Genomic DNA, 13,403 nt, shown 5'->3' on the forward strand with positions numbered 1-13,403 from the left:
AAAATTAGTTTGGACTGGTTTGGATTGATTTTATAAATGAAACATTGGGAATATCTTTTTGCTGAACACACAATATCGCAAAAATAGACTCACAAAAAGACAAAATTTCATCAAGCAAAAAATCTCACTTGTAGTCTTGATAAGTTACTGGAAATTATTGCTAGGCTGCTGATTCCTTTTCTGAAAATTGATACTACATTTGAAGTGAATGATATCTTAACCCTATTCAACCTAGGCTTTTAGGGGCGGTTCAGAACTAGGGGGGGCTTTTCCTGTACCACCCCTTAACTTTTGATCTAGTGGGCCTTTTTGGATGAAACTTGGCACACAAGATCCTTGACACATAAGGTAACTTTTGACAAAAATTTTTTTTGATGACGTCACTCATCATGCCCAAAGTGAGCAAAGACCGAAAATTTCCTTTGTTCTTATAAATAGCTATTGTATTCTAACAAAAGCTTTAGAAAAAAATTGCCTGAGTTTAAAATGCTTATTTTATCCTAAATATTCAATAAATTATGGTTTAAACGATATATTTGACATTAAAAATCAATTTGTATTGGAAAAGTGTCAATTTTGTTGACACCTTACTGTCAGAAATGTCATCATGCTCAAGGTGTGAAAATTTTAAGGTGTCAAATTTTTTTTTATATTGAAGCTAAATAAAAGTTAGGAATTTACAGAAAATTTCACGGCAAAAGCTCTATTATTTCAGGAGCTATTACCAATAGTTTGACCTCCGAACAGAAAGAGCCCCCCCTAGGCCGAATAGGGTTAAAGAGGTAGCACATTTTGAGAGATTGTATACTAGGTTCTAATGGCTGAAAAGCTCAAGATCATCTTTCAAACCTCAAACTACGCACTATTTTCTTTTAAATTTTGAAGGTAAATGTATAATATAATTTTTGAATTGTTGATAAATTTGTCTTTGTAAAAGTTTTATAGAGAGCTAAGTAATTGTTTCAAAAACTCAAAAAAAGATGGGATAAAAGTCTTTCAATTTGTTCAGATAAACTACCAGCCTAAAGCCTTATGTAATATCTTTGTTGTTGGTCATTCAGCCCGAGATTCAGCAATTGCACAAGAAACATGTGTGTTCTTTTTTGTCACTTGCACTACTTTTTATAAGAACCAGTAAATTTTTTTAAAGGTTTGGCTGTCCTTTTTTGCACTTTGAGCCTGAAATTGTTTTTGAATTGCTCAAAACCCGGTGTATTTAATTTTTGAGCCTCGTATTGTTCTTATAAAATTCTTATAAAAAAGAAAGAGTTGAGTTGAAAAACATTACACGCTTTTTCTTTTATAAGAATAACTTCTATAAGAATATCAGGGTGAGATTTCGGGTTTAAAACAATAGGCCTATTGTTTAGAACAATAGAAAAATAAGAATAATGCTTACCCTCAACCAAAGTACACTATTCTTATAAAAAAAAAAGCGTGTATCAATAAAAGTTTGACTTATAAAAATAATTTGTTAGTGTCGAAATTTCTTCGCTTTGCGAAAACGGAACGGTCGTTCCGCAACCCCTTTTATGTTGATTTAATATACAGCGTTTGTTTCTCATTCAATTTTTTGTTTGCAACTTGCAAATCGAGGAGGTTCTGGGTTGCTTCGCAACTTAAATTCGTGACATTTACGGCTTGTTTTTGTCACTCTCGCCTCTCACATGTCTTTGCTATGCAAACAGAGTGGAGGGACGGAAGAGTTCTGAAACGCGCGCAACCCCTTTTATATTATCTGGCACCCAGATGGTGAAATTTTCATCCGACACGCTAAAGCTCTGAAGGTCGGGAAAATTTTCAACATCTGGAAGGTTTACATTACGGAATTTTGGGAAACCGCGTCAAGAATTTTGCAGCGGGAGGTCTGGTAACCCAGCCCTCGTTTTCGGGGATTGTCGGGTCCAACCAAAATATTTATGACTTTACGCGCAAGGGCTGTTGAACCCGACTGAGGATGCGGCACATCAAAGGCCGACTATCATTCCTCTCCGATGGGAAATTGGCCCGCTCCCTTTAGAGCTTTAGCGTGGGCGGCCGCCAATCCGCCATCGGAATATCAGATAACCTTTTATATTGATTTCAAATTGTGAAATTGTTTTTCTGTGTTTTGTGTTTTTTTTGTTTTTTTTTTGTTTTTTTCATGTCTAAGGAATTAGCATTAGCATCGGAGTTATTCCTTTTCCTCGTGCGGTCGTCCCGACGCCGAACCGGGTTCTTGTCCAACTTTTAATTCTGTATTTTTCAATTTTTGTGTGAGAGGTTGTTTGCGACATGTTTTTTCACCTGTAGTGTATGTGGGATTGTTATTACAGTGTTGTTATTGCCCTTTTGTACTGTATTTTGTTGTAGTGTCTGTTTGTTGTTTGTTATTTATTTGGAAGCTACTGGTTGGTTTCTTTTTCTATTATGTTTCCTGAATGCGACTGAGTGTGGGCCCTTAAACACGTGGAAAGTCACTATGCCAGTCACAAGTCTGGGACATCGGGTTGTGTTTTGTGTTTGTATGTTTTTTGATGTATTTGATGTGTTTGCTTTTGTATTTTTCCCCATTTTGTATGTATTTTGATGAACTTGTGTAAATGATTGTACGGAAGTGTGTTTATCAAAAAAGTTTTTTGCAATTCATTGTTTGTCCACTATTACTTTTCTTCTATCTTCATTTGGATTAGGTTTTTCTTTCACATACCACTATTTAAATTCCCTTTAACGTTTTCCTAAATTACCCTCTGTTTCGGAATGATTAAAAAATTAAAAATACCAAAAAAATCGTAAATATACATAATTAACAAAAATATTCTTAACTTTTTTTTTCTCGTTTTTATCAGATAATAATAATAATAAAATTCTACAACCGCCCATTACTGGACATGGTTGGACATGGGAAAGTATCTCACTGTGAGCCCTATTCACCTCTAGGTATTTTCCCATGTCGAACTAATTAAATTCAAATTCACATCATTACTTCTTGCTTAAGGCAAGAGAACAAAATTGACTAATAAAAATCATTTTATGACCAACAAAGACTTGGCAGGGCGACCTCTTCTCGTGTATTGGTCATCATTAAATGTTAATAATTTCAAAGAACGAGAAGAGGGCATACGGAGGACGTGTGCAGCATAGTGATGTTGCTGTGATTTAATAAAATAGCTAACATCAGAGGTTCCACAGATCCTGTGAAGCTGCACATTGTTTATTGAAAATCTGTAATCATTTTGTTTCTCATTCACAAATCTGAAACCACCACGCACCATTCGACGCAGAAATCTTCGAAACGCCACGTCAAGTCGATCAAACTGTTCTTGATTAAGGTTCCAATTCTGACAGGCATACACAAGACGACTTCGAACAAAACAATTCAAAAACAAAACTCTCGTTTTCAGCTTTAAATGAAAGTTTTGTAAACGATTTGACATTTGTAAAAATTTTGCAGATGCTAGTTGAATACGGTGAGTGATCTCCTTTTCACCAGTATTAGGCTGATTCGAATTGAGATAAGCACCAAGATGTTTAAAATCTGACACGTTTGACAGTTGACTTTCACCGAGATCAATAATTGAGGATGGGTAGGGTATTTCATCTGGATGGTTAAGCATCATCGTTTCGGTTTTTTGAGAATTAATGGATAAACCAAATTTTGTAAAGACTTCATTAAGCAGAACAGTAGCGCTCTGGAGACCAGTTTTTGATTGTAAAAATTAAACTAAGTCATCAGCATAGCCACACCAAGGTAACAACGATGTTCCTGATGAACTCAAGCCTTTCTCGCGCATTATCACCCTTTCATTTCTTGAGATTGAATGACTATTTATACGATACTTGTGGACAAAGAACTGGATTAATGAATCATTACGGCTTTTCTCGATCATCAGGCGCATGACAAAGTCTATGTACAGATTTAAGAGAAAAGGGCTTTCTGGGCCACCCTGACGAACACCGGATGTGGTTGCGAAAACTTTTCCCTCGTATAATAAAGATGTATGGCGATACAATTTTTCAAGAATTTTGAGCAATATTGGAGATTGACTGTTGCGAAATCGTAAGCTTATTGAATCAAATAACCATTTACGTGGGATATGATCGAACGCAGCAGACAGGTCAACGAATAATAGGAATACAAGCTGTTTTTTACGGTGGCTGATTTGATGTACCCTTTTAACGGTATAGATCCCGTCTGTCGTACCACGATTTGAACGAAATCCATTTTGCTCGTCTGAAAGCTGTTTCCCATACCATTCACGAAGTCTGTTGAGAATGATATTAACGACAAGTTTGCAGACAGTGGACCCGATACTGAGTCCCCTGTATTTTGAGGGATCCTTCTTTGATCCTTTGCCCTTCCATAATGTTCTGAGAAGAGATTGACCCCAAGAGATAGGCAGATCATGCCCAGACCACAAGTTATTGGTGATTCTGTGGATCACTTCAAGCAAAATAGGGTGAATGCATCGTTTCAGTAGCTCTGGCTCAATATCATTACTGGCTTTGTTGTTTTTCAATTTTTGTATATGAGCGTGTATTTCGTCGATGGAGGGAGGAGTGTCATTGATATCAGTAAATTCTGAAATGTCTTGTAGATCCTTAACAAATAACGGAATATTTTCGATCATTTCATCAGGTGTGAAATCAATGGAGGGATCCTCTGGGTTGAAGTGTGACTTGAAATGGTCATAGAGCTTATCTGTTGGACACGAGCTATGTGTATGTCTGAGTGTAGATTCCTGTCTTTTAGCTTTAGTAAAGAGTTTCTCTATTTCCTTGTTAATCATATATGTGTTCATTGTTTCAGCTTCATGTTTGAAGTGTTGGTCTTTAAGATCGCGAACACGATATCTGATCTTTTTACGTATACGTTTCAGTTCTTCTGGACTTGAAGAGCAAGATACTAGTTCTGATTTGGTTACAAATAATTGCTTCAGTTTCTCGTCAGATCTCCAGGGAGGAGATGAGCTATCAACAATGACGGTGGGGAAAACATTCTCAGCACTTTCCCGCAATGCATTTATAATAGAGTCATTGAGAAAGTTATTGGATTGAGATTGAGTTATGTCATCTGCTTCAAGTTTTCCTGCGACATTATTAGGAAACCGGTCGGTCATCTCTTGAGTAAACGCTGCAAAGTTTATTTTCTGTTTACGAGTGCGCTTTTGATGCTTTTTGAACCGAGCTTTCTTTGATGAGGGTGTGGATAGTTTTGCAATTACAAGTCTATGGTCACTATCAAAATCAAACGAATTAAACACACGACAGTTCATGACAAATTGGCGGAGCCAGCTCGAGCATAAGATAAAATCATACACTTTTTTAGTTACTCCATCATTCGAGTGCCAGGTTATACGTCTGCACTTTTTGTGTGTAAACCACGTATTGAGAACAGAAAGTTTGTTTTTGTTGAAGAAGTCGTGGAATCGCAAACCGTTATCATTGACAGTCAGTTCATCAATAACAGAACCTTCTCGTAACGATGTATTCGACCAACATGTCGATGTTGTAGCATTGAAGTCACCAATACAGATAACCTTTTGTTTCTTTATAACCAATTTGAGTTGTTTATTTAGCTGTCGATAGAACACAATTTTGGAAGACTCTGTACTATCTTCAGTTGGTGCATAACAGTTTATGATTTTCAATGAGCAACCACGAACTATAACATCTGCTTTGATTATTCGAGCATTAATCACAGGAAAAAGTCATCAAATCACACCGGTGTGAAAGTGAAAATCACACGGTGTGAAAGTATACATTTCACACTGCTATCCCACGCGTGGGAATCGGTTCGTTTTAACGCCGGTGGGAAACGCAAAATCACACCCCTCAAAATCACACGTGTGTAATTGAATTTCCGACGGGGTTAACGCAGCATTACACGTCTAAGACATTTTGTGTTGAAACTAACAGTACATGTGTTTATTCGAAAATCCCACGTCGAATTTCGCATTTCACACCCATTTTTTCATGTGATAAATTGAAAATCCCACGTCGAATTTCGCATTTCACACCCATTTTTTCATGTAATAAGTTGAAAATCCTACGTCGAATTTCGCATTTCACACCCATTTTTTCATGTAATAAATTGAAAATCCCACGTCGAATTTCGCATTTAACACCCACTTTTCTCATTTGTTAAATCGAAAATCCCACGTCGAATTTCGCATTTCACACCCACTTTTTTCATGTGTTAAATCGAAAATCCCACATCGAATTTCTGGACCAAATTTCTAATTGAAATCTTAAATGTGTTTAATTGAAAGTTTTTCGCATGTTACGAGTGTAAAAAGGTTCAGTCAATTAATTTAACAACAAATTAGTGATAGAATGTAATGAATGATCTTGGCGAAAATATAAGTTTACTCTATAAAATCTATACTAAATAAAAACTTCAATAATAAATAACATCAAGATAATAAATAACATCAGACAGACAGACAGACAGATGCCTTCCCATGCAAGGGGATAGGCCTCACCAAAAGGTGAGGATCACAGCACCTCCTAAAGCTAAAGTGACCACAAAAAGTATATAACTAAGATGAAAAATGAAACATACTAAAGTAGAAAAAAAAAGGGTAATCTAACTAGAAGAAAAAAAAAAAAATTATATAGACAAATTTCTAATCATTGCATTCCATTCCAAACGATTTCCAGCCATAACAAACCAATTATCAACATTTATACCACATTTAGACATACATTTTCGAATTGAACGACCATACGTCATCTTAGGACATCCCCTGGGTCGTTTCGATACTACCCATGAGGAAAGCATTTTCCGAGGAAGACGATCCCAGTCCATCCTACTCACGTGACCAATCCACCTCAATTGCTGTCTATAAATATACGTTTCGATAGATTCGAGCCCAACACGTTCAAGAAGCTCATCAGTTGAGATTCTATGTAGAAATGTGTGCTTTCGATTTACTCGGCACATACTACGTATACAACCATGGTAAAAGCTACGAATCTTTCTCAATAAAGATTCCGTCATGCACCAACATTCACTACCATAAAGAAGAATTGGTAAGATTAACGAACGAAATATTGATCCTTTGGCCTTATTGGTAATATCAGATGATGCAAACAAACATTTTCTCAACATTCCAAAAGCACCACTTGCTTTGGCAATACGGGTATCCACATCCTTTTCATCGGTACAATCGTTGGTAACTATACTACCAAGGTAACAAAACTCGTCAACAATGGGCAAATAACGCTTTTCATCAATAATTACATCAGATAAGTCGACATTATCAAGGGTTTCAGGGTTGTCATACATGAATATCGGTTTTGCACAGAACAATATCTCCGTTTTGGAGTCTGACTTGGGATTTATTGCACCGGTATGAATTTCCATTCCGAAACGATCAAAGTGGACGATTATTGAAGTAGCTCCCTGTTGGATATGATCTCGACTCTCAAATAACAAAGCCGTATCGTCTGCATATTCCGAGTCTGGAAGCTCGAAATCTTCTCCTTTCGTGGTTGTTCTTCTTTTTCTTTTTAGTGAATCTATAACGAAACTTATTCACTAATTCTTAATGGAGTGAATTTTTTTATCTGAGATTTTTACTACGAGGATGCATCCATGTGCCGTATTTCTTCTTTTTGAAACACGTTGTAACAACTTTCAACTCTTGAATTGCAAGATACGATAACATTCGTTTTCCAGAATCATTAACGTGAGATATACCAAAATTACCGAGCGGGCCTGAATAAATAACATCAAGAAAATAAATTTCAACTTTTACAGCATCACTTTAAAAATGGTTTCAAAAATTATGTACATGGATAGTCTTTTAAAAATAAATACTGCATGTCCGGAAAAATACTGAGCAAAATCATTTCAATAAATCTATACTAAATAAAAGCTTCATCAATAATAAATAACATCAAGAAAATAAATTTCAACTTTTACAGCATCACTTTAAAAATGGGTTTCAAAAATTATGTACATGGATGGTCTTTTAAAAATAAATACTGCATGTCCGGAAAAAGTACTGAGCAAAATCATGTCAAAATTGTTTATTGAGTTTGTGTCATGAAAATGCTAAGAGCGTCCTTACCTCCTTCTACTCTGAGAAAAGTATAATCTCGGTTTTAAAATACAACTCTGTAAAGGTCCCCTGTAAATTATATATTGGTCAATTTTGTTCGTTTTTACCGCCGTACTTCTTATAGAAAAACTCGAAATAATAACGTTCTTTTATGCAATAGAGGGAAAAAGAGAAAAATGTCACTTTTCATGAAAACTAAATTATATTTTCTTTCGAAGTAGGTATTTTTTGTGGGACACTTTGTAAATACTGTAAATACGAAGATAAGAAAACAAAGACAACAAATCCCTGAAAACACACAAACAAAATACTGGATGACCCACGAAAAAGTCACGGATCGATGACAAATTTTGCCCAAGACAGCCCAAGATTGAATTTGTGTGAATTTTAGTGTGAATTTTTACCAATTTTTTTTCCATTGCAAGATAGGCGAAGTAAAAAATTGGTACACATAACTTTTTAAATTTGCTTCAGAAAAATCGAAAAGCACAAATTGCCTACAATTCATGAACGATATCCAATAAAACAAAAATTAAGAATGATTCAAAACTAATGGTCTACAGTGTGTCCGGAAAAAGTATTGAGTTTTAAAGTGTGTGAAACCTGGTCGACACAACGTTTGTTTTACATCAGTACGTATAACTTACTCGATTTGTCCAGACAGCTTGCACGGTTCATAAACTATAAATTTTTTTGGTAAAAGTTATACTAAAAACGAAAACTAATTGAAAGATGGAAAATAGAAACAGCGATGTATCTAATGATCAAATCTACATTTCTATTTTCAATTATTTCGATTTTGGCACAATTTTGACCATATCCAGTGCGTTTTCGACTGGTTTATGCAATACCATGACCTTTTTGTTGACAAACAGCCATCTCCCAAACGTTTCTATTCCTTGGTCCATTGTCGCCTGGCCACCAATACCACCCAACATACCAGCCTTGAGAGAATACTTAAGCAAATCATTTCTTGTAGAAAATTCTTGAACGCCGCAATAAGTTTTTGCAATATTCATGAATTCAACTGCATCAAAGTCTGAAAGAAAAAAAGAAACACATTAAAAATCTACTAATTTCTTGTGGTAAGTTTTTTAATCTACACACTGATATCCATATTATAAGGTGATGTTTGAAACATATTACATGTTTTTTTTATAAGCATAACGCTTATAAGCATATGAAGGCTCAGATTTGCAGAATTCCTAAGCATAACATGAGCATATATGTCAGCCTAAAATATTTTTCAAGTGGTCATTTTTATCTGTTTTTATTAAATTTTTTTCTGGTTTGGTAGAGGTCAAGTAAAAAATAAGACATTCCACGGCTAGCTACGTTCCACTGCTCCCAAAATCTGATCAAATTTTTTACAAAATATCTGAAATTTCACTAAAAAACTTGGCTCGGGGTGAATCATAAGCTTAATTCTTAAGCATATAATAACCATAAACTATGCCTGGATGCTTTGAGAACTTAAGCATACACGAGCCTAACCAAGGGGCATACACTTGCTTATAAAAAAAAACATGTAGCTTTTCAAAAAGCAAGTTTTGGCACAGTAAATTCAACTTCATTTCCGATATCTTTAAATGTACAAATAATTGTTCTACCGTTTGAAAAATGTAAACTAGAATTGGAGGTTCATACTCTACTTCTTCCAAACATGTACGTTCAGATTAATATTTTTCTTCTATCTAAAAATACACTTTGCTTGTTGGTCTAAAATGGCCAAAGTGCAAGTGTTTATACCTTCTGATATAGGAAAGTTAAGTACGAAAAAAATCTGAATGTTATAAGACAATTTCCAACTTCTTACCCGCAACTGAAAACTCCTCAGTGAAATCTTCTGAGTCTTCAATTTCTACAAGTCTACGATCTGAAAGTAAGAGGAAAGAAATTTTATTTTAAATCAGTTCATTTTACAAAGAACATGCTCCAAAAAGTCAAAGAGTCTAAAAAAAAAAACACCACAATGCAGTATGTTGTATTATTGCACAATCGGTTTAAAATCTTTAATGAAGCAAATAAATTTTCAGCATGACTAATTTTGTCTAAAATATTATATCATATATGCTTGCTGATGTAGTCAAAATTTCAGTTTATACCTGTATCTGTTTCTAAGGGACCAATATGTATGCCTGATTCATTTATCTTCTCTTTAGCATCTTCCTTGTTTTTTATCTGAGTATTAAAGTAGAACATGTTATAACATATGAAGAAAAAAGCTTGAAATAAGCACAAGTGTTATTTTACACAAAAGGAATTTCTTTGAATGGTACAGTAGATGAAAGCAAATGATGATTCTTTTTAAGAATTGACAATAAAATGACCAAAAACAACAGAAAAAAACCCTTTTAAAACCACAGCACTAAAATTATCTTCAGGGATGTTCCTGGATGTTTTCACTTCATGTCAAAATTCCTCTAAATTGATTCACAATGGCAACGGGAGGTCAACTATTGATTCTCACCTAATTTCACAGACAATTTTTCTGAAAGAAGCATTTCTTGTGTTATATAATCGAATGAAAAAAATTAAAAGGCTTAAACAAAATGCAAACACATTCTTACCTTAACAGGTGTATCCCAAGGTAGTTTGAACGGCGACTCTTCAGTTTGCTGTGAATTTTCAATTTGCTGCGAACATTGTTGTGAATCTTCAACAGGAGAAAACTATAAACAAAAACAAACGTTTGAATTAGGGATAATAATTGTAATTAGTTTTTTTGTAATGCAAATCAAAGACTGATTAAAAGCAAAGAGCATCAATGCTTGCTACTGTGCTATCCTGTAGCAGCAAAATTCAATAACTTTTCATTGAAACCAAAAATATAAAAGAAGAGGGAAATGAAACTTACCAGCCCTAGCGACCGTGTGAATGGGTTTTCTCTGACCTGTAAGATAAAAGTTCCTGTTATAAAGAAGGATGAAAAGCTTTATTTTTATCAAGATAACAAGGTTAGATAAGTTGATATAATCAACGCAACAAATGGAAAATGTAGTGGGCTGGTTAGTGTCAACCAATCATGACAACAAAATTTTCTGTTACGCCTGTTGATTTAGTGTACCATTTACTTCAGAAATCAACTGAACAAAAATGGCAGTCACAAGGATAAGAAAAGGACCTAACACTGTATAATCTTACCGGTTCTTCAGAAGGTGTGTCTATTCTAGTAGACGTCTTTGGAGACATTTTCTTTTTTGAATCTTGCGTCTTGACTTTGTCAGATGAGGACTAAAGGTATTTTAAGACAAAAATTGAGAGCCTAATTATCAAAATCATCCATTGTGTGAGCACTGCTCAACTATAACATAGTGAGGTGAACAGAGGTCAATTCCCCCTTTTTTCGACTTTTTCTAAATAACCCAAGCGGTGCGACAAACTTGAACAGATACTCTTATGCAGAAACCATAATCTGCTCTGGTCAGGCAATCCCTAACATAAAAACAATAAGAGCTTATAAACTTACAGTTCTCAATTTTTTTGAAGACGTCCCACTGAGTGATGTTGTCTGATTTTTCCTTTTTCCTTCCTTTGAAATCTAAGGGATAAAATCATTGTCAAAACTATATATAGCACCCTAACATATTTTTTGTAAAAAAAGAACAACTACTGGAAGTGTGAAACTATTAGAGCGCCTATATTTGGTACACCTGGATCCAGGTCCATGGACCAAAATGGCTAAATTTTTTCTACACGAAATTTGATTATTTCAATTTACATACAGTCATGTCCACGACATCAGTGGAAGTCTTGCCAGATGAATTCACTACATCAACCTGAAAATTGAAATGATTGAGTACTTTTGATGAGAGACAAATTTTCATGATAGAAGTGTTATTCATGCTAGTAGAGTAGTAGTAATAGTAAGTAGCAGTAAGTATTAAATATGAAAGGCCTAAAATATTAAAAAGGCTTTTCCAAATTTCCAATAGCATGGTTTCAGCCCACTTTTCAGGTGCCCTCATTGAGCATGGTGCCCCCAGCAATTTAGGTCCCCTTGAAAAATTGCTTTGAGTTAGGTACCCCTATTCAGCAGATAATTTCTTTGAATTGACACTTTTTGTTCTTTTGTCATTCCTAGAATCATGCTCACGCATGAACGCCTGCAAATAAGCTTTGTTGTTATATGGCGGCTGTAAATCAAAACAATCATGTTTTTACTGGGACCTTGACCCCCCTTGACTATTTATTACCTTTTCAGTACCCAGATCTAGTTTCTTCTTTGCTGTTTTCTGTAGAGGGTTCTGTAATACCAAAAGTTAAATGTTTTTCGAATTATTTTTGTTGAATGAAAAACTGAAAAACTCTTCATTTCATTCATTTATTGCACACTCATTGCATTACTTATACTTATGTCCTCTTTGTTACCCCGCAACAAACACACTTATTAAATGGACCCAAGGAAAATGCCTAGAAAAATCATAATTCATCTGCAAAACCAAGGCAATAGAAATGTTTGTTTGATCCATGAACTTGTCCTTGAGAGATTTGAAATTTAATCGAGGCCTGCTCTCTAGTAATAAGCCTAATGTGTGAAGTTTAAAGAGCACTATGGTTATTAAGAAAACGAGTAAGCCTAATTTACCTTATAATCCATTCCTTTCCTCACATTCCTTCGCCTTTCTTTCATTATTTGAATTACTTTTGACTTCACTTTATCAGCCTCAACAACAGACTTAAGCAATGGGTTCTCTGATAGTTTTGTAACCAGTTCTTCAAGTTCCTTCTTGTTGTCAGTATCATCCTTATTGAATGTTGGCAAATTGTTTCCAGGCCACTTTTTCACAACTTGGTTTCTTATGTAGCGTTGCCTATAAAAAAAGCATTTTCTTAACCTGAAATTTGCAAGGTTTTTGTTAATGACATACATTTTTTATAAAGATTTAGGAAAATAAAATCTTGCTAATCATGTTTAAGCCTTGACCTAATTTTGCTGTATGCGTATAAAAAAGACTTTTATAACATTTTGAAAGAAAAAAAAATAAAATCAATGTTTTTTTATCAATTAATTGATTATGGTTTCCTGTTTTCCCCACATTTCCAAGAATATTCTGCAATCCATTGTGGGCAAGGTGGGAGTGTGCTGCCCATATCCCTAGATTTCAAATTGGCCTGATTTGTGAAGATTTAGAGCTTGAAAAAGCTTTACAGTACAGAAAAAAATGAAATGAGATTGACTTACTGTACATTTTCGAGATGATTTTCCAATACAGTGGATTGGGGAGTATTCGGAATACCTGAGCTTCTTGTTCCCCTATTTTGTTGAGGATAAATTGACTTAAAAGTCAAAATTTCTCGTACTGTAAGACCCATCTTATTCAATATGAAAAATTGATCACTCGATGTGAGCAA

General features: G+C 34.8%; 2 long non-coding RNA genes across 2 annotated transcripts; both read right to left on the minus strand.

The window, feature by feature from the left end:
- Positions 1-8,852: 8,852 nt before the first annotated feature.
- Positions 8,853-10,231, minus strand: LOC136824730 (uncharacterized). The gene is made up of 3 exons (XR_010849160.1): positions 10,154-10,231; positions 9,865-9,924; positions 8,853-9,087 (listed from the first exon to the last, which is right to left on the minus strand). It is a non-coding gene; the product is annotated as an uncharacterized lncRNA (long non-coding RNA).
- Positions 10,232-11,789: 1,558 nt separating this feature from the next.
- On the minus strand, positions 11,790-13,403 carry LOC136824732 (uncharacterized). The gene is made up of 3 exons (XR_010849161.1): positions 13,234-13,403; positions 12,637-12,862; positions 11,790-11,827 (listed from the first exon to the last, which is right to left on the minus strand). It is a non-coding gene; the product is annotated as an uncharacterized lncRNA (long non-coding RNA).

The sequence above is a fragment of the Clytia hemisphaerica genome, unplaced genomic scaffold, assembly GCF_902728285.1.
Source record: "Clytia hemisphaerica strain Z4C2 unplaced genomic scaffold, Clytia hemisphaerica genome assembly, whole genome shotgun sequence".
Lineage (NCBI taxonomy): Eukaryota > Metazoa > Cnidaria > Hydrozoa > Leptothecata > Clytiidae > Clytia > Clytia hemisphaerica.